Raw genomic sequence first — 27,500 nt, 5'->3', positions numbered from 1 at the left:
TGTTTGTAGAAAAGAAGGCAGGACCAAAAATGGTCACCTATCTTAATGGATTTTCTTTAGGCAATCGAGTGTATAAAAATCCCTTTTCTGGGCGAGGTTCCTTGGGAAACCCTAAAATAGCGTGTATGAGGCTACTCAGGTTCCCAAAGACAGAACCCGAAACCATGTGGTTGGGTAGCAAGCTTCTTAATACATAGCCACGGACTGGATTATGACGATTCTCTCTTACCAACCCCTATCAACGGGAGAGAAACGAGGTTGAGTACATTGTCATAAAACGGAAGCGGTAGGAGATGTATGTAAGTGATAAATATGCCGTTAGCTTTGTAGATTAGGGTTAAATCATAAAAACCAGAAACTACTTCAATATGCATCACCTTCGCATGACTCAGTGGTTAGAGCATCGGGCTCACAATCATGAGGTAGTGACTTCGATTCCTGGACCGGGCTGTGTGTTGTGTTCTTGAGCAAGACACTTTATTTCATGTTGCTCCAGTTCACTCAGCTGTAGAAATGAGTTGCGACATCACTGGTGCCAAGCTGTATCGGCCTTTGCGTTTCCCTTGAACAACACCGATAGTATATAGAGGGGAGGCTTGTATGCATGGGCATTGCTAGTCTTCCATAGACAACCTTGCTTGGACTGGTGCCTTAGAGGGAAACTTTCTAGGTGAAATCCCATGATCATTCATCACTGAAGGGAGTCTTTTAATAAACCCCAGCAGGAACGACAGCAAAATCATTAACAACAACAATAATGGTTTCTGATTTAGGCACAAGGTCAACAATTGTGTGGAAGGGTTAGTCCTGTGGTTTTCAACCGCGGTCTGTATGACCCTTGAGGGTCCATATAATATTTTTCTGTTAAAACTTGTGCGCAATAAACTGCTTATACTTCTACAATGCACAGAATGTTTTTACAATTTTTTTTATATAACATTTAATTATAAAAATATATGATTTTTTGAAGCACCAAATGGCTATGGGGTGGAGGTGGGATGGGGTCAGTAAAATAAAGTAAGAATCAAAGGGTTCCATAGGCAAAACATGGTCGTGAACCAGTGGATGGCTGATACCATCGAACACAGTACTTGACTTGTACTATATTCCATCAACTCTGAAGGGACGAAGTCAAACTGGGTTGAATTCAACTCAGAATGTAAAGAGCCGAAGCAAATACCATAAGGAATATAATAAAAATGTCTGACTGTTTGGAGAGGATAAATATTTACTAGGAATTGGCAGATAACATTTTGCGAAGACCGAAGGGTTAAAATCAAAGCCGACTTCAGCAGATTTGAAGACGATAATGATGAAGATGATGATGATGATGATGATGACGATGACGACGACGACAACGACTTCGATAATGATTATCTTACATTGTAATAGATTTAATGAACATTACGACTTAAATAGTACAGGTTTTATCGACCCCCGAGAATGAAAAGCAAAAAAATAAAATCTGGCTGGATTTTTCAGCTATGAACTAAATTGCAAAATGCTCTGCTGTTTGAGCAACTCAGAAGCTACAACAACAATGACAACAACAGCAATAACTACAACGACAAAAATAACAATGGCAACGACAACAACAACTGTAAAACGAATTATCCTTGGTCGACTGTATTATCTTATTCTTATATAAAAGTGCAGGCATCCGTGTTATTATGTGTCATTCAAACTGACTGTCACATATTCACAGAGTATGACAGAATCTGGTAAAGTTACCATTCCATTCCATCATAGAATTCTTACATAGTTTAAATGACTCATCATTAAATACAAACAAACTCCCGATGTCTTTTTTTTTTATTTTGTGTGAAAATCCTTCCTGAAAATATTAATACGAAGCAATAAATCTTTCTCTTCTCGTAATCTTCGCAGCATTATCTTCTTTTCCGAATTCTGAAGTAATGAAGCATCAATAAACTTGTTAAGAATTAACAAAATATTTAGCTCTTCATATTGGTGGAGACAAGGGCAGTGGCTTGGCAGAATCGTTAGGGGGTCGGGCAAAAATGTCGCCTGACATTTAGCAGCCTTCCTTTTATTATCGTTTAAGTGATGGAAAGAAGAAAGGGCAGTGGGCAACGGCAGACACTTTGTTTCCTGAGGACCTCCGACACAAGTAGGAGGAAGGGGTGGCAGTTATTCTCAAACCAGGGACATAACCTGAACACGGACAAGAGAGTGAATTTCACTAACGCGTCTAACGGTCACTGGTGGTGATGTTAAATCAGATGGTAAATTAAATTTTGCCAGCGAGATTGACTTTCTCTTTCATTCCTCAAGAGAACAATAAAATACAATAAAATAAATCCCTAACCAAGTACTGTGTGCATATAATCGAATATATCTCCCCACCTAAATCCCCAGATCCCAAATTTGTGGCTTTGTGTCAGTAGAAGAAATCAATGTTACTGAATACTGTATTGATACGCAGTTGGACGAAATTCCTTGTGGTGTTTAGTCATGGCCCATTATGTAATGACTTGTAATCTAGTCGAGGTAAATTTTGTATTTCATCCTTCTGGGAACAATAAATACCAGCCGGGTATTGGAACAAAATGAAATCATAGATTTGTTTCCATGTTAGAAAATCGATAATGCTAGAGGCAAAGAGGCTATTGCAGTGACAGCGTTGACAGGAATCCGAATAAAGTGTTTTACTTTTTAATGGGTTGGTCTGCAAAAATATTTTGTACCCATGTCCTTCTCCGGGCCTGCAATACGATGAGATCAACGCAGTTAATATTTCTCTTTAACAGTTGCAAATGAACGGCTACTGGCGTAAAATGAATGTACAGAGAGGTGCTAACAGATATATGTTCTGCAGAGGAAGGATATTGGTTAGTGTAAGGAGTGGGAGGAATATAGCATACGTGGCAATATGAGGAGAGGCGACTGATTTGTGAGTTCCAGATTGAAGGTGACGCGGGACCAGTGATCTTCGAGGAACTGAGGCCACTATAGTAGTAGTAGAAAGAGCAGTGAGAGGAGAGTGAGCTATAAGTTAGAGTCATTTGGTGTGAGAGACATGAGTAAGAGAGTAGAGTTTAGTGATATGAGAGAGGTGATGATCACTAGCGCACAAGCAGAAACGGTCCACTTGAGGTATGCCAATATATCGAGCATCTAGGGCAGACAGATCCGCGGGGTCGAAGTCCTATTTAAGACTGAAGTAGTCGCGGTGTAAGATTCAGTGGTTACCTGCTGCAGTGAAGTCCTCACTCTTTTCCCTACATACCTGGAAAGAAGAGCGGTAAATGTAACAAACCGGGGTCCCACAAAAGCTAACTTCCCAGTGAATATTGGTATGCATTGTGTTGAAGGAGAGGGAAACTTTATTGGATGTGAACGGGACGGCAATATTAGTTTTGGATCACAGTGGAGGTCTTCTTCCCTGAGGAATGAGGCAGACGTAAAAGAAGAGCAGAAGATCAAGATGCCACGTTTGTAGAGCAATAGACCGTCTCAGAGCGTTCTTCCTACATAACCAAAACAAGGAGGGGAAAAGAGGGAGCCACACTGCTGTTGATACCAAAGCAATGTACAACAAACAGAAGCAATTGCAACAGTGGTGTCAATGGAAAGAAGGAGCTACAATAACAACATCTGGACTATACTGACCATCCCTCTGCAGATGAGTCATAAGAAAAGCAAAAATCTCAAAAATTCATAATGGAAAGGAACAAAATAAAACAGCACCAAGTGTATAGTGACCCCAGCGTGTGCTAAATCCTTAAATTCACAAGCGCTGCTTACAACACCTCCATTAACAACAACAAAGGTAAATTACGCAAATGAAACAACGACGAATATACGAAAGAAAAAGCAGCAGGCAAACACACTATCCAACAACAATCAGAACAAAGACCATTCCCAACTAAATACATAATCTGGATTTAACCGAAAGCATGCAGCAATGGTGTAGTTACAAATGACGAGCTTGTAATTTTTAAGGTGAAACTAGTCTAGTCTAGTGATCTGGCTTCGCGTATGAGGCGGTTATCTCCCCTGTCAGTATATAAAAATGTACTTTCTTGCAGCTCTAAGAGTTTCTAACTCATATATCTAGGAATATAGGTGCTACTCAGCACCCTCAGTCACAATTAGGGACAATTGAATTTTTCCATTTGGGTTTTATATTGCGTATAGCTACCTTCATTATATATATATATATATATATATATATATATAATTCCTTTGGTTTTAATTCATTGATCATTTCAAAATTGATCAATTTTCTTTAACGCGCCAGTTGGTTAAGACTTATAAATGTAGCACCAATCAGCAAAGACTCTTAAATGTAGTTCTCTAGGTAGGTAATCTACTAACTAATCTTCTAGCATGGTGCAAAGATATACGCGTAGTGTAATCTAAAAAAGAGGATTGACAGAGGTTGAATAATGATCTCCAGTTTGGCGTTAACGTATGAAGACATAATACAGAGAATATTAGAGGAAAATGTTGAGGCACAGCGAATTAAATGAAAGAGGAGGAGGAGAGAAAGGGAGAAAAAGAGAACCAGATAGTGGGGGAAGAGATTGACTTCCGCTACGTTTCGTCGTGGGACATAAGGACAAGAAAAATCGACAACAGATTGGATTAAATACACATCATGTCTCCGGTGGCTTAATACATACAAACTAGTGAATAACAATTTCTCAATTCGCTTAGAGCTTTTTATAGAAATTCCTGTTTCCGTTCCGTATGCGATTCTGTGTATATACGTACGTGTCTATCTATCTATCTATCTATCTATCAATCTATCTATCTATCTATCTATCTATCTAGCTGCATATATGTATTTACGTATGTATGTAATGTCTGTCTCATTCCACCTTCATCCGTGTGTATGTGTGTGTATATGTCTCTCTCTCTCTCTCTCTCTCTCTCTCTCTCTCTCTCTATATATATATATATATATATATATGTGTGTGTGTGTGTGTGTGTGTGTGTATTTATATTTATGTATGTATGTATGAATGTATATACATGTATATAAAACCATAAACATACACACGCAGGCACACACGCGCACACATACACACGCCCACACATATATACATACACCATCTGTAAATGTACAGTGATAATAATATACATACTCATAATCAATCAGTCAATCAATCATGCAATCGATCTATTTATTTGTATGTCTGTATGCATGTATAAATGTGCGTACGTATATACATACATATATATGCACACACACATATATATATACATACATGCATATGTATATATATATATTTACACACATACACACACACACACACACATATAAATACATACATGCGTATATACACGAATATAGTTAATTATTTAATTATATACATATATATGCATATATATGTGTGCGTGTATGCACATATATGTATATGTGTATACACACACACATCAAACATGTGTCAACCTTCATAGAACAAGCAGTCATGTACTTTAATATTGCAATGTGCAGGTTTGTCTGCTTGAAGTATGCATAAACTTGTGTCAGAAATTCTAGTGTAAAAGATATACACTGGCCCCAACTCTCATTAACGATTTACATTTTACATTCAGTTTCTTACAAAAAATATAATAATGATCGACTAATTGCAAGAACATCTAATAGCATTTTACGTTCGAGACGATTAATGTTTATTAGATGTACTGTAAGAATCATTAACTAATCAATCAGTTATGTGTCGGTCATTTCAAATCTCTTGGATGAAACTGAAAAAAAATTTCTCTTTAGTCATTTACATGACATCACACCGAATGCCCTCCTAATCCCCCCTCCCAAGCACCGAAGATGCAGCAATACAAAACAGAATCGACTGTCTCTGAACTGTCTCAAATCATGTATTTCGCTAATAGAATGAGAAATCTTTTGGTGATGGGTGTTTTTATTAGTTCATAAGTACGTACGTTGCGAGTTATAATCTGCTTGTACTCCTTTCACTTCAAAACAAGAAAATATAATGATTAGCACTTTTTGAAACCACCATAGAAACTGTAGTGAAACAAAAAGCAATAAACAATTATGATTTTTTTTCTTTATTTTCCACTTGCTGATAGAAAATACACCTCTCCCGATCCTACTAGTATAATAATGCAATAGCAGTTAGAATGTTGACAGTATTCTAGCATAGGATTTAACGAATCTTAATTCAAAACAACAATCAAATCCAAATTTATATATATGTGTTATGGATTGCCACTTAGATAATGTGGACAGTAGAAAAAGTGTTATGAAAATTGGCCCGGTAGAAAGAGATAAAGTGTAAATGAAACTTGACACATATTCAATTTGGGTGAACGAAAACAGTTCAGTGTTGTAGAAAGTAACATTAAGTGAATATCTCCGAGTTAGCCTTTCTATTATATACCACAATTGCTCTAGCAAATCATGGTACAGAAGTACAGGGTGTTCAAAAGGTCTCTCTGCAGTAAGTATTTTATTGCAAAATAAATATTTATAAGATGGTATAAGACTACAAAAGAATATATTAGATTTTACAAGACTTTAAAAATCTTTATAAGAGGTGCTGAAAGTGTCGTCCTTCATTTTCAATACGTTAAATTAAATTTTTTTTTCATTGCCGTGTGAGCACTTCCTAGGCTGAGACTTACTGCGGAGAGACGTTTCGAACACCCTGCAGAAAAGAAGTAGTTAACATACATGTTTTCCAACTTGTAGAAATATACATTGCCAGAAGATTTCGCTCTCAAATTAACGTTTCTTGTGACATGGGACAGTTGTGAGAAAATGAGTTCTGTTTTGTGTTGTGAGACGGACTGAGGAGCAGCTGCTCAGATTGTCTGGTGTCGAGTAAATGTAAGAAAATATTTTGAAATTTCACCTGATATTTAAAATGGTAGCCAACTTTCTTATTCACAAATGACTGCATCCGCCATTGAAATGCAGTTGTTGTCTACAAGATCCAGGTAAATTGTTATATGCCTTCCACATTGGGAGAACTCATGACAAGGAGTCACTATATCTTAAAAGGAAAGAGGAAGGGAGGGTAAAACGTGATCATACTGGAAAGCTAGTACACAGCCTTCATGTATGTATGTATGTATGTATGTATGTTTGTATCTATCTATCTATCTATCTATCTATCTATCTATCTATCTATCTATCTATCTATCTATATGTATGCATGTATGTATGTATGTCCTCAAGTACTGGAGTAGATTTTAGTATTTGTGTCATTAAGCAACCAAGAGTAATTTTTTCATTCTGGATAAAATGGAAATTCTAGTGCAAATTTTGTTTCCGTTTTATTTTATTTTGCTTTTGTTTCAAACAAAATCATCCATCAATCAAATATCTTTCGTCGCTGCCGTCTCCACCACCACCACCACCACACACTTACAAGACATTGTCGTGGTGATCGTGGTGGTCGTCTCATTGTCCTCTTCTTCTTCATCATAATCACCATACTACACCACTACCACTACTATCAAGATCCACCACCACCACCACCACCACCAGTCATCATCATACTAACAAATCATCATCATCAACATCATCATTATGAAGACCACCGCCAATACCAGCACAAATTACCACAAATACCAGCACCACAACCAGAACCACCACCACCACCATACCACCACCACCACCACCACCAAAAGCCACCACCACCACCACCACCATTATAATCTTCGACAAGAAACAGCCAACGTGGAAGTAGTCATTCGACTTGCTATATACAACAGCTAAATTTCCCTCATCTCTCACATTCTTGAGGAAAAAGAAAGGACACATGAAATAAAGAGACCTTAGTCACCATCTCCACCCTCACCCCACACCTCAAAAAAAGCAGAGCAAAATGAAAGACTAGACACAACTTTAATGCTCTTGATCGTAGACCTGGGGAAAAATCTAATAAAATAATATTCAGCAAAGACCAATAACATAGACTCTGTGCATTCGTTTCAACTTCTAGAAACAACAGTCAAACCTCTCTCAAATCATACCGTTTTGTCAAACAGCGGATGATATATGTCTGGAAAACAGAGACGAGGTAGTCACAGCTTGGAAGATTTTAAAAACAAAAACAAAACATCAACATCGAAATCAACAACGAAAACAACTTAACAACCAGCAAGAACTTTGTGCAAGTATAATTAATAAAATCGATCGGCTGGCGCTTGTTTTTAACGATACCCACTGAATTCAAGCTGAAGTCTGCAGAAATACATCATTTGTATATTTAACATTTTGCTTCTCTTCTCTCATCAGCAATTTGCTTTGCAGTTGCAAATGATTACCGCATAAATATCTCTACTAAAATGTCCTGTTTGAAAGGAAAAACTGGAGAAACAGTCGATTCTTGTAATTACAGATCGTATGATGTAATATAATAATACGTGGGTGCAGGTATGGCACTGCGGTTAAGAAATTCCTTTTGCAGTCAATTACTTCCGAGTTCGATCCCACTGGGCCGCAATTTGAGCAAGTGATTTCTAATATAGACTCGAGTCGGTTTTAATCAGTAATGTTTTGTAAGGAAACCCTGCAGAGAGAGAGAAAGAGAGAGAGAGAGAGAGAGACAGAGAGAGAGAGAGAGAGAGAGAGAGAGAGAGAGACAGAGAGAGATAGAGAAAGAGAAGGAGAGAGAGAGATAGGCAGACAGACAGAGTGACAGATTTCGATATTAGGTTTGCATTCGGGTCTTTAGCAACTTTGTCAGCGTGCCTTAATAAACATTCGCACTCACGCGCGTGCATGCATTGATATATATATATATATATATATATATATATATATATATATATATATATATAGGGAAAATTCACAAAAAAGAAAAAGACGAAGACAGGTGGTGTAGAAAACAAACATGTATTTGTATAATGCTCGGAAATTGAAAAAGTCTTTAACGTTTCGAGCCTACGCTCTTCCACAGAAAGGAACACAGAAAGAAACAAGGAGAGAAACAGGGATATTCAGCGTGACACAGAATGTGACAGACAAGACTGACCTTTTGAAATACAGGTACTACTCATGTTTGCCAGCTGAGTGAACTGGAGCAACGTGTAATAAGTTGTCTTGCTCAAGACACAGCGCGCCGCCAGGAATCGAACTGACGACCTTCCAGTCGTGAGCCAAACACCCTAACTACTAGGCCACGCGCTTTTACTACAGGGCATATAATCAGCATTTATATCTTCATCTGAGTTCCTATACATCAAGGGAGAAAATTGCGAGAAGGAATCGTATTACCGTCTAAGCCTCCCTTTACCGGGTTCCTTAGTTAGAAAGACCACGTATAGAAAAAACAAATCAGGAATGTTTATTCATGAATCTTTTAGTTGCTTCATCTTACCCTTATTTAGTTAATAATAATAAAATTTACTGCATAACGAAAAAAATGTATAGACAAATTACATTATCGTATCTTCAGAAATTGCATAACATTTGTAAATAAGCTTTAATATGTACTAGACTAACCGTGACCCGTTGGGTCACCAATAGTTCAAGGTATCCGAAGAAACCTCGTATCTCGGGAACCCGTGGTCCGATTCACGTGAAACCTGTTTTTTCCCGCTTGGTTTCACATAACAATGGTACCTTACTTTCAAAGCATTTTCCCCATCATGCGCCGGTTTGGCTATTTATAAAGATACCAGAAAAAAACCACGTATCTTGGGAGCCTGTAGCCCGATTTATGCGAAACTTGTCTTATTCCGTTTGTATCCCCATTTCAGGGGCACCTTTCAGAGTATTTTACCCCATTATGCGCCAGTTTAGCTGTATCAAATTACAGACAAGCACGCACGCAAGCAAGCACGCAAACAAAACTATCCAGATGTTTACAGTAAACTCCAAGTTTCACTGCTTAAATTTGTGGAAACAAACCTAAAAAAAAATCGTGTATCTCGGGAATCTGTGGTCCGATTTACGCGAAACTTGTTTTATTGCTTGTATTCACATTTCAGAGATACTTTGCTTTCACAGTATTTTCCTATTATGCGCCGGTTTAGACTTTTAGTATTATATATATAACTGATTTAGGACAGTGTTATGGTACCAACTTATAACCATTTATTTCATTACACTACTAAAACACTCCTGTTTAATTCTATTTTTTTCTGTCTTTCTCTCTCTTCCTCTTTCTCCCCCCCTCTCTCTCCATATATATGTATATATATATATATATATATATATATATATATATATATATGTGTGTGTGTGTGTGTGTGTGTGTGTGTGTGTGTGTGTTTGTGTGTGTGTATGTGTGTGTGTGTGTACGAGAGAAAGAGAGAGGGAGGGCATCTATGTGCGTGTATGTGTATCTATACATGTTTATACTGGTCTAAAAGCCGGTTTTATATATATATATATATATATATATATATATATATATATATATATATATATATATATATATATATATATATATATTCTCAGAACGATATGACTAAGTACCTTTGAAGACTATGCCCCAGGATGGCTACAAGTGGAGGATTAAATTACATTAAAAAGAAAAATGAATGTCTAAAATCTAAAATCATCCAATGATGAATCACAGAACCCATTAGTTTGTTGTATATTTTGCCAGTTATGGTTCGTGTCCAGTGTCAAAGGCCATACTAGAATGTAAAATAACCCAGCCTGCCTAATTGTTAATATGTTATTGTTTAACCTCTGGTTACTCCTGAACGAACAGAACTATAATCGAAGAATTTGCAGCCCTGACCTACTCGGGTTTATTTCAGGGTGTTTTCTCTCATGACACGCTAGGTTGTGACTCAAAGAAAACTTGGATGCTTCTTTTAATTGTTCGTACGATTGCTCAAGGGACCCCTACCTTATGATTAATACAATAATGGGTGCTTACGAAAGCTCTTCGCTCCCGACGGAGAATAAAGGTTATCTTCTCAAGGCATGCCGACTCATAAGGGCATATAAATTCCCCATTTGGACAGGACGCCGGTCCGTCGTAGGATTATTCACTTTTTCCAGCTGAGAGGACTGGAGCAACGTAAAATGAAGTGTTTTGCTCAAGAACACAACGCATCGCCCGGTCCAGGAATCGAAACCACAGTCTTACAACCATGGGTCCGGTACCCTAAACATGCGCCTTCACTATCGACAACTTTTCTTCACTGTTCTCTATTCTAAGCTGCCTTTTCTGCTTCTCTCTAGATGGAATCTGAGAGAAGCATGACTCTTTTACCAGGTCTTGTAGGTCTTGAATTGTAACCGTGGCTTCTGTAACTTCGATTTTTTTTCTAAGTAAGAGTGTTAGTCCTACCCACACCTTATTTTGATCTCTGAGAAGAAGTGGTCCATTTTAGTCTGACCGCTATCCTTTGACCTGTCAGGCATGGGAGGCCCTACCACGAGCTCGCACTTCACTGACATAACTTTCAAGGATCAATGTGGTGGACAGTAATAATTGACCATACTGTATTATTGATTGTCGATTTTAATTAACTTGCAAGAAAAAGAATAGCCCTGTCCTTTTCTTCACATCTCTTATATTTCCGTGTTTGATGTGGTTGATGATGAACTTCATATTAAGGTTAAACATGACCAGTAATTTTATTCTGTGAAGTGCTCGGTTCAAGGTTTGAGGCGAGGTACATTAAATGGGATAAATGATAGCGAGGTGTGTGTATCAAGTGATGTTGAACAGGAGTAACACACGGTTTGTTATTTTAGGTGAATAGAAGGCACAGCATTTGTGGTAGAAGAGAAAAAGCATGTGGAGGTAAAAGTCATTGGTGAGTGGGGGAGGCTTGGATGAATTTTGTCTTGAATGTTCTCTAGAATATTCGGTTCCAAATTTTGGTACAAGGCCAGCGATTGCAGGGAAGTGGGTAAGTCGATTACATCGATCCCAGTACTGAACTGGTACTTATTTTATCGATCCTGAAAGAATGAAAGGCAAAGTTGTCCTTGGCAGAATTTGAACTCAGAACGTAAAGACGGACGAAATGCCGTTGAGCATTTCGCCCGGCGCAGTAACGATTCTGCCAGCTCATGGCCTTATATGGTCTTTAGACTATTAATGTGTACATGACATCCGTCTTGGCTCAACTACAACAGTGTTTCAACAATGTTAGGTTCAAATCTTACCATAAGAGATGTTTTCTGTCAGGTTGACTTGACCCGGTTATACTACATTAAATCGAATTCTTTCAATAGCATTTCCCCGATATATCGATACTTCTATTTTAATGATTTATTTCATTACTGCTATAAACCAAGATTAATCTATTTGCATCGTAAACGACATGAACATCTAAAATATTCATACAAAGTATCTTGCAAACATCGTAATAATTTGCCTCTCTCGCTAGTTTCTTTTAAAACAATATTTTAGTATGAAATAAATCTTTTATAGAAGACTTTTCTTTCGTGGAAGCAAACGACTGCATTTTAGAAGCCATTTCTTTAAGACTGATTTTACTGCCTTCACTTTCTATTTTTTCCACGTTTGTTTTAGTTATATTTATAAACGCGCAGCTTGTTAAAAGAGGAAAATATCATCAGCTGCGTGGAAACAGTATAAAGTCAATATATTTCTGTAGATTAGTCAACCACCAGGATACCTGTTTGTACACATTTTAGGAGAAACAGTTAGGAAATGCTGAGAATAAAGATAAAAAAGAATATAAATAAAAAGAAACGAAAAATTAAAGACCAAATGTCTTGAACGGATTTAATGAAAAATATCCTATCGCGTAAAGGGAGAACCTTAGCTTTATTAGGGAAAATAATGCAGTTAATAATATAGATTGTAGCATAAAGAAAATAGAAAGGAGTGTATGGACGAATGTTGAGTGAAAGAATAAATCAAGAAGTGTGAGGCGGGAATGTTGCTGAATGTAAAGGTAAGCGTTAACAGCGGAAAAAGAAAATAACATTGTGAAGCAAGAAAGATAAAGAAAATTGTAGAGTTGAAAATTTAACATATGTAGCAGAGGAATACAATGTCAGAAACCGGCTGCAGTTTAATGACAAGTGTTGCTTTCGCTGAGAATCGTCTGCATTGTTACAATTCAAGATTGTTTGATTTATGGCTTTCGTCATGCTAAAAGCTGTATTTATATTGAAAGGCGAACAAGAAGAATCGAGGAAAGCTTTTTGATGGCGGCAAAGAATGAAGAAAATATAATAAAAACCAAATGAGAGATAGAGAAAAGAAAATGTAAAAGAGGAAAGCAAAAGTATAGGAAGAAAAAATGTTACAAGATGGCGTTGTAAATTGAAAGATTTCGTGACAAAGAATCTGTAGTGACTTGACTGCGATAAATTTCATGTGTTTACAGTTTTTTTTTCGCCAACAATTTGATGCTTAGGATTCATACTTAAGGTATTCACATAAAAAAATTATAAATTGGCATATACAATGTGGTGACTAAGTAATTCGTTGGCCTAATATCACAAATATATAAGCAATAGAGCTGCATCGTAACGTATGACTACAATATTAGATCGATTTCTATAGTGTGAGGAAACATGAAATATCTCAACTGGACGTTCGTGATTTTCGTCAGAGGAAATTACTATAATCAAATAGGAACTTGTTGCCAAAAGCATTACATTTCATTGTCTTTAGCTGGATTATTATCATCGTCATTATTATTATTATTATTATTATTATTATTATTATTATTATTATTATTATTATTATTATTATTATTATTATTATATGAAACCTCACAGCTTATTTTGCTAGCTATAATGGAAAGTGTCAACTGTCCACAGCCAGCAGACTAAGATGACACTTGTTTACTGGTCATACTAGAACCCTGCGAAGAATTCTTGCAGTTCCAAGTAATGCTGATTTTTGTAGGTGTTCTACCTTCACATTTGCACCATTCTTTTTCAATCATGTTGGTAGTTGAGTGCTGATACTTCCAAGTGCACCAATTACTATTGGTATCACGTCTACTCTCCTCACTGACCACAACTTTCGTATTTCCCACTTCAAATCGTCATGGTTGTTTATATAATAATAATAATAACAACAACAACAACAACAACAACAACAACAACAACAACAACAACAACAACAACAACAACAATAATAATAATAACCACAAGATCAAAGCCTTCCCACCAGAAATCACCAAAAATATATAATGAAATGAAATACAAGTAACTGTAGAATATGTGAAGATAGAGAAGAAACAACAAATAATATTGTCTCTGGCTGCCCCGTCCTGGCTAAGAAGGAATATATTCACAGACACGACAGAGTTAGGACCTTTACACACTGGAAGCTAAGCCAACACTATGGAATAACAAGGTCACAGAAAGTGAGAAAGCAACCATACTCTGGGATATGCCAATACACACAAATAGAGAAATTAAGGCCAATAGACCGGATAAAGTTGTCAGATAACACCAAGAAAAAAAAATGCTTCCTAATCGATGAATCATTACCAACAGATAGCAATATTTCTCTTTAGAGGGAACTCGAATGTGGAGCCTAAAAACAGAAACAATTCCTGTCATATTAGGCGCATTAGGTATGATAAAAAAAAAACACTCGGACAAATACATAACAAAAACACCAGGACTTACAAGTATATATAACATGCAGGAAATAGCACAACTGGGCACTGCACACATCCTACATAAAACACTTTCAATACAGTGCAAATAAGAGCACCACAACAAACCACAGCACATACCCAAGGCACACAGAGCACGTGATGAAAATAAGACTATTGAATAATAATGATAATAATAATAATAATAATAATAATAATGATAATGATTTCAAATCTTTGCCGCAAGGGCAGCTTGTGGGAGGGGATTAAGTCGATTACATCAACCCCAGCGTTTCACTGGTACATAATTTATCGACGCTGAAAGGATGAAAGGCAAAGTTGACCACGGCGGAATTTGAACTCAGAACGTAAAGACAGACGAAATACTGCTAAGCAACTCGCCCGGCGCGCTAACGATTCTGCAATAATAATAATAACATTCACATGTTTTTTCTTGGTATAAAAGATGTGCTATACCAAATATTCTGCTCAGTACCACAGATTTGCTTGTCATTTACTTAACCTTAACAAGCTGAGCATGTCCCTTATTGGTTGGCGATATGTGCATCTCTGATCACGACCAGAAGTAGTGGGGGAGCATCATAGCCATGTGTTGAGAGGAATTCTTTGAGGCCTGAATAATTCATATCTGGAAACGTGGGCGTTTCGTTCATCATCCGTAAGCAAACCTTATTCAGGGACCATTTGAGCGGGAAGAAAATTCTAACTGGGTCCTAGCTACAAGGTCATGCGCAATTTATCTTGATCTGAGATCACCCTATCGCACACATATGGTTGTGATGCATGTGCCTGGTGTATCCTCATCAGACGGGTAGCCATGATGGGTATATTGGGCTTCGTATATTTGTACCCCACTGTCGCTTTGATATGTGCTGCTCACTCAATAGATATAATTTCAAAAATAAGCAGATACACATTTAATTTGCACTTTAAAAAGAAAAAAATGATAATAATGTTAAATGATAAAAAAAATCATTAACCAGAGCGCCAGTACTACTACCGCTACTCACACCAGTCTGTAACTACTCTCAACAGCAACAACAACAACAAACAAACAAACAAGCAAAAACAACAACAACAGCATCATCAAGAAAACAACAATAACAACAATTTAACAAGTTGCGAGACAAGGGAGGTAACTGTTGTTTAAGACTGAGCTTGAAGCAAGAAAGCAGACAAGGCTGGTGCACTACATGCTTACAAACAAGCTGATGCCGGAGTATTTAGATAAGAAAAATGTAAGTCTCACAATTAGAGATAATAATGACGATGTAAACCCTTCCAACTCTATTACCTTTGCGGCATCTTCTAATGGCAGCAAGGCTATCCCCATAGTATACCCCATTGTGGAAGTGGAGACGAGATCAAGCGACTGGCGGTGGAGGACAGAAAGCGTTATTGCTATATGTGGTGAGAGTTAAAACCATTTGACAGTCACATGCTTGGAAGGATGACAAAGACGATACTGACAATAGACAGCAGTAACAGCAGCAACAATAGCAGACTCTGAAGTACAGACGATTGGAAGAAGTACTATGAGTGCTATTATAGCACCACCGGTCGCTTCTTCGGGGTTAATCAAAATAGAAACGAAATTAGCTCCTCTTCATCACCATCAATACCAGATGAAGACGATGTATGTGGGGGTACTGTAAAATCGAAAGTGCTCCCTTCCTTTTCAGTACAAAGGTGATTAGAAGCTAAAGAGCAGTAAATCTGAATTTTGGCGATGTGGGTATGGAATCTGAAGAAACATAAAGAACTATATAGACTAACATAAAGAACTAAAGAGAACTGAAATGGAAGGAAGAGGCAAAAATAAAAGGATGAAATTATATTTAAAAAACATCAGGATATGTTAACGAAGCTAAAATGACCCAAGAAATATTGTTCTGATTGGAGACAAATTATGGATTGAACACTCCAAATCACAAAATGATAGTTGGTTGATGAAAATCAACAATAACACCCTAGCAACGATTAATGGAGCAGTTCCCAGATGATATGAGAGACTTCGAGGTTCAGTGGAAGGCGAAGATATTTACGTGTAAATTCAGAAGACTCTAGCTTGTAGCTGTAAGTGGACAAGAACTCGGAGCTGAACGGGATTGGAATTATGGATTCTTCACTGAATCTTATACATAGTGTCTCTCACCTATGCGTAAGAAGGAACTATTTTTTTTTTGCTAGTTAAATTCCCTATATTGTATCACACTTTAAATTGTCCACTTTTCTATTGATATGTACATCCCGTATGTTTCGTAACCTTCCTGTTTGGCACGTTTTTATTTTATATTTAAGATCTTCTGGCCAATAAAGAAATAACTATGACTTTTGTTATTATAGTTTGGATCTTTTTTTAAATCATCATTCTCCTTAAAACGATTTTATGGCCATAATGGTAAAATGACAGTGAAACTGAAAGTAACAGAATATTCAGCTTCACATCTCTACATTTTGAGTTCAAATACTGTCAGAGTCGTCTCTTTCTTTCATAAGTACCAGTTATGTACTGTTGTTCTTTTTGCCACTCTCTTTTCCCTACGCATTAAAGGAAAACGTCCTTTTTTCATTTTCTATATATCAATATATGAGGTGTCTTGCAGTTTGAATGATTCCCAAATAGCTGACTCTAATGGTTGGTTGTTAGACGAGAAGATGCCTCTTGTTTAACAGCATATATATTTGAATATCCAAGGACTTCTATTTGTGCTTCAGTCATAGGCATTTAATTTGGTTCTTCCAGATCGAAGATCTATCCAAACAAAACTGACATCAGCAACAATAAAAATGAACATATTTTCATTATTCTTTATGTAAATCTCTAGAAATAGTAACGCCAATTCCATAAACTCTGGTATTAAAGTATCTTTATCTTTAATTAAAATTATCTTTGATTAAAATTCTATCTGTGATTCAAATGGAAAACAATCTAGGGAATACCAAAATGTAATCATTAAATGAAAAACTTGGCCCGATTTGATCGATTTTACACCTTTACCAAAATGTTTAGAGTTGTGAGTTTGATAGAAACCATTATAAAGAAACTAACAAAAATTCCATCATATTTTAAAAAACTTTGTCATGATATAGGGGTCCTAGTGGATCCCATTATCTCTGAAAACTATGGATTAAAGTCGAAAAGAAGTATGAGGAACTATTATATTGAAATAGCGCAACGAAGAATCGAACCTGTATTTAGATTGCCTGAACATGACCGCAATTCCGCAGTTCTCACACTACAGCCTGCTTATCTCTCCATAAATTGATTAATCATTGGTAACGTTAATTAGTAACAAGTAAATTTTAAAAATAAAAGCAATAAAAATATCTGGTTTTAACTACTAAATTTTCCTGAAGTGGATTTCTTTTAATTATCGTGAAAAAAAGTTGTTTTTCTGATAAAAAAAATACAAAACAAAACAAAACATTGCTTTGCTTCAAAATACACAATCAATAGAAAAGATCGAATGCAAAAAAATCGAAGTGAAATTGCCTTGTGGAGGATTATTGATTTTGTTCTGAATTTTGTTCTGAGTAATTTCCAAATAATAATTGACAGATTTCATCATTTCGAAATTCTCATGTCCTCCATCTTCGCTAATGTTGATTTGACTGAAGGGTCAGAAATTATAAAATGAATTAATACAAAAATAAATACAACAGAACAGAAGGAAGGATGAAAAAAAGAAAAGAAAAAAAAGAAAAAAAAACAACAATATCAGGACAGGAGATTCTCCATTTAAAAAAAAAAAAACATTTTATTTTAGCTGTCCTTTTATTTTTTGAAATTCTCGATCAGAATTTGTCAACATTAATCTTCGGATGAAGAATTACGAATCCACTGAAATTATGGTTATTGTTAGGAAAAAATAAGGGAGCAAGGAGAAAGAACTGAGCACTAAGCTAAATCCTTTACAGTGTTTAATTCGCTCCTCTTAACTTCTGAGTTCAAATCCCGTCAGAATCAACTTTGTTGGTCATAGCTACAGGGTTGATAAAATAAGTATCAGCCATATTGAATTCAATTCAACTAACTAAAAGCCCTCCCTAAAAGTTTCTGGCTTTAAGTCTGTGCAAGAATTCATTATATTTTTGTTAATAACTAAATGAATACTTAGCAAAATTTCTTCAGCAGTTAGAGTAAATGCTTTCGAATCCGCGAGCAATCAACTAGTTTTTTTTAAAATTCTTTCGATAAAATATTTATCAGTTTTCAGGTGCCGAGCTGGCAGAAGCGTTATCACGCTGGGAAAAATGTTTAGCGGCGTTTCGCCTGTCTTCACAGTCTGAGTTAAAATTCCGCCGAGGTCGATCTTGCCTTTCATCTCTCTAGGGTCGATAAAATAAGTACCAGTTGAACACTAGGGTCAATTTAATCTACTTACCCCACTCCCAAAATTGCTGGCCTTGCGCCAAAATTTGAAATCAATATATTTAGCAGGTTTTGTTGGTGTTTAACAGCAATCAGCGCCGACTGAGAAGACAATAGGAGTTAAATTATGAAAAATAAACGAATAATGGGCTCCATCTGATGGGCACACTCTGTTCTGTCTCTGACTCTGTCTGTCTGTCTGTCTGTCTCCCTTTAGCTTTGTGCGTGTGTATGTATGTATGTATATATATATATATATATATATATATATATATATATATATATATATATATATATACATACATATAACTTTGACATGGACGATTCTTTCTTGTCTTGGGATTCACGGTCAAACGGTTGCGTGGAATTGCTCGAAAAATTACACAGGTGTGTAGAATGATTCGGTGGTGATGCTGGGCTTTGTATTTTTTCATAGCTCCTATGGTTACCGAGATAATCTACTATAATAATACTCTTATGTTTATGAAAGGAAGGGGTGATAGAGGAATAAGGAAAGAAGGGGTAATGCTATATTTTCTCATAGCTCCCATGGTTACGGAGATAATCTAGTATGATAATACTCTTGTATTTATGAATGAGAAAGGAAGGGGTGATGTCATACTTGGTAATGGGATGATGAAAACTGTACGCTGAAAAAATAAATCAAACAGCATTTCAACTGTGTGAAGGGGAGTATGTAAATGTGTGTGTGCGTGTGTGCGCGCAATGGAATTGGGATGGTTCATCTTTGTTCGCTTAGCATTTGGGTTTACTTTCTGATTTGGTTGAATCTTGTTTTTGTTTTTTTTTGGTCAGTTATTTTTAGCGTTTTTACAGAAAAAAGTCATTCTAAAATTGTTTTTTAACATAAGCGTTCCCAAACAAGTCGAATGCTTACACAGAGCAGGTTTTACAGCCACATCATCCAAACCGACTGGGTGAAACCAGGCTTAGCTGCTAGTATATATATATATATATATATATATATATATATATATATATATATATATATATATATATATATATATATATATATATATATATATATATTGGGTTAAAAGAAAGTTGGATACAATCTTTGTTGACTCATCAGCTAAGTAGTAAATTGTTAGCCAATAAGCATGTTGCAATGAATATAGCTGCTGGTGCTGCGGCTACTACTACTACTGTTTTTTTTTTGTAAATAGGAGGTTTAAAGGAAGCAGCAGCAACAATAAAAAGGCCGAGAGCCTCCATATAGGCAAATGAACGGCTAAACATAACCACACCTCATTCAAATCCCACCCAACCATCATTTTTTTGTTTTCAAAAACAAAGTAGTTCTAGATACATAAATTGACGGGATGGTCACAACTGAAAAACATTTCTCTTCAGATCCACTCGATTAGGGAACAAATGCAAGACAACGAAGGACTTTAATATGTGCAAGTGACCTGCTGGAATCAGCAGTCACATTTCTCTCAAAATCATACTCTATCAGAAATCCTTTGTTACTAATGCACCAAAGACTGCCCCTGGTTCATAGAATCGTAGATACAAATTTCTTGTTTTAAAATATTCTATATTAATTACTTCTGTCAAAATTTCATGTAATTTTACTTCCCGTATATAAGCTTATTAATGATTAAGTTATTTTATTAAATTCTTTATTACATTCTAATTAGTTGAAAGAAAAACAGTATATCTCAACAGAAATAAGGGTAGCGAAAAGGTTTAAAAAAACTGAATGGAGTGTAATATCTCACGATATTACTCTCCATTCAGTAGTCTGCTGGTTGTAGTCTGATCTGTTATTAAACGAAAATAAACATCATCCTACCAGCATCATCAGGAATAATATTCCTGTTCAACACAGCCACACGAACAAGATGTCCAATATAGCCCAAAATTTCATTGGAAAATATTTCTACTCCAATAAATTGACCAGCAGAAACGGAGGTATGCGCATGATTCATATATGTGAATATATATATAAACCTACATACGTATGCATCTATATCTATATCTATATATATATATATATATATATATAGATGCATATGTATGTAGGTTTATATATATATTCACATATATGAATCATGCGCATGCACACACACACATATATATATATATATATATATATATATATATATATATATATATATATATATATACATACATACATATATATACATATACATACATACATACAAACATACATACATATATATGTGTGTGTGTGTAATACATGTACGCGAACGCACATGCATAAATGCATATGTTTGTATGTACGAGTGTGTCTGTGTGTGCATGCGGTTGTTTGTCGTATGCTTTCGTATATAAAAGCATCGAAAATGGACCATGAAGAACGCAGCTTTACTTCTGTATCTAATAAAAGTAGAAATACTAGACGTGCATATTATACAATTTTGAAACATATGCACGTCTATGACTATCTGTCTGTCTATCTATCTATCTATCTATCTATCTATCTATCTATCTATCTATCTATCTATCTATCTACATACGCGTACACAAACAATCCAGAAATATATAGCAAGATATATAACTAGATAGATTGGCGAATATATAGATCAATACATACATGTATACAATCGAATAATCTGTAAGGGGGATTAGGGAACTTCGGGGTAGTTTCGATCAATATGTAATATATTTCGGGATTTTATATCAATTTTGTACGATATAAAGAAAGAATTAAAGAACTACATAGCGAAGGAGAAATAAAATTTTATTATCAACAAATCTCTAATAAATCTTATTATCATCATTGTAAATACGACTCAATAATAATAGTAATGTGTGTGTATATGTGTGTGTGTGTGTGTACGTGTATATACATACATATATAATAAATAACATGTATTAGTAATACGTATATGTATACATACACATTATACATGTATATATGTATATGAAAGTATATATAAATATTTTTATTCGTTTTTATACATAGATATCTTTTAGATTCATATGCATGCGTATGTATGTATGTATATATATTATATGATATGTATTACGTATATATATATATATATCTATATATATATATATATATATATATATATATATATATATATATATATATAGAGAGAGAGAGAGAGAGAGAGAGAGACAAAGAGAGAGAGAAAGATAGATAGATAAATAAATAGATGATACGTACATATATATATACATATATACATAACTTCACATTATATAAATACATACACAAACATACATATATAAAACGTATATAGGAACACACATATATATATTTTTACATGTATATTTATATATATATATAAAATACATATACATATGAAATATCTGTATATATATATATATATATATATATATATATATATATATATATATGTGTGTATACACACACACATACACACACACACACATATATATACATATATATATATATATATATATATATATATATATATATATATATATATACATAATTACATACATCTATACATACAATTTTCTGTATGTTTCTAATGACAGGAGTGTAGATGTATTTTGTACACAAAAATTATTATTTTTACTTATGCTCTTTTGGAAAGGTTATTCGTTATCCACTGTTTTGGCTAAAAACTTCAAACGCACTTCAGAATTTAATAATCGAAGGACACGGCATCAAACATGTCGATTACGACAGTAAACTACACACATGCGGTCACATTTACATTCACACACACTCACATACACTCACACACTCTCATACTAACACACCAAAGCATACTGCAAACGCAGTGTATATACATTCATATATGCATACACACACACACATATATATTTACATGTGTATTTATGTATGTATGTATGTTTGTATGTACAGAATCATTCATATTGGTGTCAGAATTATTATTAAAATTGGGAATATTAATAAAGTCTTAGGTGACTTAAAACATTTATTGTTTGGGGAATGGAGAAAAAACACTGTTGAGAAAGCAAATTTGCTTTGCTTCATCTTTGTTTGAGAAAAGTAATTGGTGTTTAACGCTGGTAGAATTGAAATGCATTATGCGTGTATAGACCAACGACCCCATACACATTCATATATATGCACACCCACATATATCTATGTGTGCGTTTGTGTGCATATTCAGTGAGACTCCCAAAAAGGTTATTAATATAAAGATATATATATATGCGTGTGTGTGTGGCCGTGTGTGTAGATACATATATATGCATATATGATATATATATATATATATATATATATATATATATATATATATATATATATATATATTTACACATATATTTATGCATGCATATATATATGCACACACACACATATATATATACATACATATGCACATACATGTATATATATGCATGCATATATATATATCTTTATCTATCTATCTGTCTATCTTTATATGTATATATGTACGAATATATGTACACACACACACACACACACACATACACACACACTAGACTTCGTACACATACTAGGACTTCCTACCCGACGTTGCCGAGCAAATATTGCACTGATTTGTTTGCTAGTTTGTTGAATGAGAATCAAGGTACTTATGCATATATATATATATATATATATATATATATATATATATATATATATATATATATATATATATATATATAATCTAACTTCTGGACACTTTAATTGGAACTATCCAAAGAATAAATGCATTCATCTTCACAACTTTCTTCATACATTTGCCTGAAAGAGTATTGATAATGCTTCCCATGTTAAAGGAGGAAGACAAGTGTACCCCTTGGTTGTCTAAAAGAGAAACCTTTTTATGACAACTTTTCTGGTAGACCTGACTTACTTCAAGACTACTTTAACATTTTCATTCCTTATTTCCCGGCTTAAAGCCTCATGCAACCTGTCATGCCAGAATACTGGTTTCTCAAGATAAATTAAGATATTGTGCCTGATCTGTCCTTGTACTTTATATATAGTCGTTTCAAAATATGACTGTATCGAGAACTGGGTCTGCTGAACAGGTATATCTTTACTTTCTGATGTATTGGGCTTAATTCTAGGAATCATGACAATGCCATTTTCTGACTGCACCAACAATGATCTTTGCTTTGATTAGATTCTCGTGCATTTCTATACGACCATCCATGTTCCACTACAAAGCCCTGGAGGATCTAAATTTCTGCTATTTGTTCTTTGTCTCACTTCCTGGAGATGTACATTAATATCCACTTCAGTCTCTCCTTTATTTTCTGACTCTGTTATCCTGGAGTCCTGCTTTCGTCATCTCAACATGTCATCTCTTGTCTTCCTTCTTGTGTTTGCCGCTGTTTGGTATCATCACTTGACCCTAGTGATCACCTTCTCTTTCTACATGATATAATCAATCATCGTGCATTTGTGTATGTAATAATATGTAAGGGAAGTCAAAACAAATCAAGATTCATCGTCGTCGTAATAAATGTAATAATGAAATATAAATCATTTCCAACATTAAAACAAGGCCAGAAATTTTTGGATAATGGGCCGTTAATTATATCAACCAAAGTACTTGATTTTATTAACCCTCGAAAGGATGAAAAACAAAATTGGTCTCGGCAGAATGTTAACTCAAGATGTAAAAAGGCAAAACTGCTCCATTGTTTCTATTTATAGGTCTGATTATAATGATAACGATAACTTTTAACATAGGCACAGATCCAGAAATTTTTGGAGAAAGGAAAGAACGATAAAACAAACCGGTAGCTTTATCGTATTATCCGTAAAGATTAACCTCGATGAAATTTGAACTCAGCACGTAAAGAGCTTAAATATATATTAAAAACCATTTTATTCAAAACCCTAACGGTTCTCCAAATTTACTGTCCTTACGAGGCTAATAATTATTGTTTCTAACAGTGCAGATTCGTCCACCATTCCCTATCGTGTACATGTATTCAATGAACCTTTAATAATAATAAATAAAAAAAAAAACATAACTGGAATTTAACAAGAAGTAGGGCGGTTATGTATTCAGAAATGGATCACTTTCTGTGCATTAAAAGACACAAAAAGTACCGCAATTTCGAAGCAACTATAAATGTAAACATTTCTTGTAGAAAGTGCATTGTCAATGGTTTATAAAGCTATAGTGTTACTTTGATCAAGAAAGTTTGACTGTTATGTATTTTCTTATCTACTCTGTGCCGTCACGATTTCGTTTTTGATATTTATATTTCTCAATCAATTTTGACTTTCCTTACACATAAGAGAGAATTGGAAGAGTGGTTTGTTGTTGTTGTTGTTGCTGCTGTTGTTGTTGTTACTGATGTTGCCAATGAAGTTAGTTTATTGGTAAATCCACTATCCGCTGATTCACCATTGGGCATACGTTATATATCCGTTCTTCAGAGCAGTGACGATTTCACGAAAGTATATAAGATTAACAAAAATTTCTCAGAAGAGACAATAAAGTAATTTTTCACTTCCTCCTCACTTCGAAACAAAAGAATTCTATTTATCCTCCCTCGCCTAAGGAGCAATCAAAAGCCCACCACCCACACACTCTCCAGACACTTCCAACTTTGCACCTGTAAAAGGGTTTTCTATCCTGTCCGTCGTTTGTTCTATACACTTGCAGATGATCTTACTTCTCAACGAACGTTTATATACCACAAATACTGTTCAGACACATATCTCTCTCATCAGTTATCTCTCATCAATCTCTGTGTGGTGCCTTTGCTAACGTAGAACCCACTTTCCTTACAACTCATCCCACTCATCTGGATTATCAACAGCAAAGACTTCCTGTCAATCTGCCTCTAAATTCTTGTGCTGCCTCTATCAACTACCAATAGCTATTTACTTATCTTTTATCTATCTAGAAATAATTTCTCCGAACTCGCCCTGTATTTCAGCTTGTTGTTTAGCCCTAGGTCAGCACTGATGGAGTAAATCTATGATTAGAGCCATTCTAGTTGTGATTGTTGTTTTTCACCAGGCAGTGTTTACTTTTCTTTCAATGCGTGCATTTTTCAATACAGGGCGATGCAATTTGAGGGAAAGTTGGCTGGTATAACTATCAAGTGAAACCACCACAAGGTGGTTTCCTAATCGGCCTATTTATCAGAAGATTTTGTTTAATCCTTGGTAAACTTTGGCCGTGCAAATCTATGCTGAAAGTTGTTCCAGCTATGTCCATTGAGTCTTTTTATATATTAAAGTCTATATTCTTCAATGTATCTTTTATCAAAACAGTAGGATGCTTATGAAGGAATTTAGGTACTATTTCTTGTTTCTTGAATGACTGCATAGACAATTTTTCATTGGCGCAACGACCAAAAGTTAAAATTCTCAAGAATTTCGAATGCATTTAGTTCTAGAATTCCTTTCATATCGAGACCACTGTTTCTGAGATCTAATTGGATGTTGATCTGAACTGTCTGCACCAGTCAGTATTTTCATTCCCCCACATATTTGACCGATGAATCGTTTCTCCAAACACATTCACTTACATTGTGATCTTCAAAACTCAGCTTTTGTCCAACTATTTCTGTCACGAAAACCATAAGACCCTCTGAACACTACCTAATCTGATAAAATACCCCAACATCTTCCTTCAGCCCAACGACCCTGCATTCTCTGGTACTTATGACTTTTTCTATTTCTAGTTGGACTATCATTTGCATCAAAATTTTTTCACTTCTGAAGCCATCCTTAAGGCTATCATCTCTCTATAGTTCTTAAACCATATTCACCTGTCTCAATTCGCAATTGCAGTTCAGCACTACAGGCAGAGGTTATAACCTACAACCACAGGAAGAAGTAACCATGTCCACCCATCTAAAAGTATTCCTTCACAAATGAAACAGCCATCAAAGAGAGCTTACTCAAAGCCACACTGAATGTGCCATAAGTTTCAGAGATGTCACCAACATTCATACTTTTGTCTTATCTATTTCTGTCACATTTAACCAGTTGTCTAACGGTGGGGGTGTGACACATAATCAGAAGCACAAACTCACACTCCCATACATACATTCATACATACATACATACATACATACATACATACATACATCAGATGACAGGATGAGCCTATATGAGCAGAAGACTATGCCTGGATATGTTAGTAGAAAGCTGCGAGATGATCGTAACGTTAATCATCAAAGCAGTCTATCGTGGACCAATAGCCGGATTACTACCTCCCACTTCGAAGGGTATGTGTCTGCAATCCAGGAACACGAAATATCAACCTACCTACTTACCTACCTACCTACCTACCTACCTACCTACCTACCTACCTACCTAGCTACCTAGCTACCTACATACATATCTACCCACCTACCTACTTACCTACCTACCTACCTACCTACCTACCTACCTACCTACCTATCTATATACCTACATACATACATACATACGTACATACACAGATGTATGTATATATATATATATATATATATATATATATATATATATATATATATATATATATATATGCATACATATACATACACATACATATACACACACACATATATATATATATTTTGTTGTTGTTGTTGGCATCCTTTTTTCTCGGGAGACAATGGAGTTGCGCATAAACTAAACCAGTCTGGTTTTTACATTTCTTGTCCTCTCTAGTTTCCTTTCCAG

This window comes from Octopus bimaculoides, chromosome 1, assembly GCF_046866305.1.
Source record: "Octopus bimaculoides isolate indiv1 chromosome 1, ASM4686630v1, whole genome shotgun sequence".
Classification (NCBI taxonomy): Eukaryota; Metazoa; Mollusca; class Cephalopoda; order Octopoda; family Octopodidae; genus Octopus; species Octopus bimaculoides.
This window is presented reverse-complemented; position numbering follows the sequence as displayed.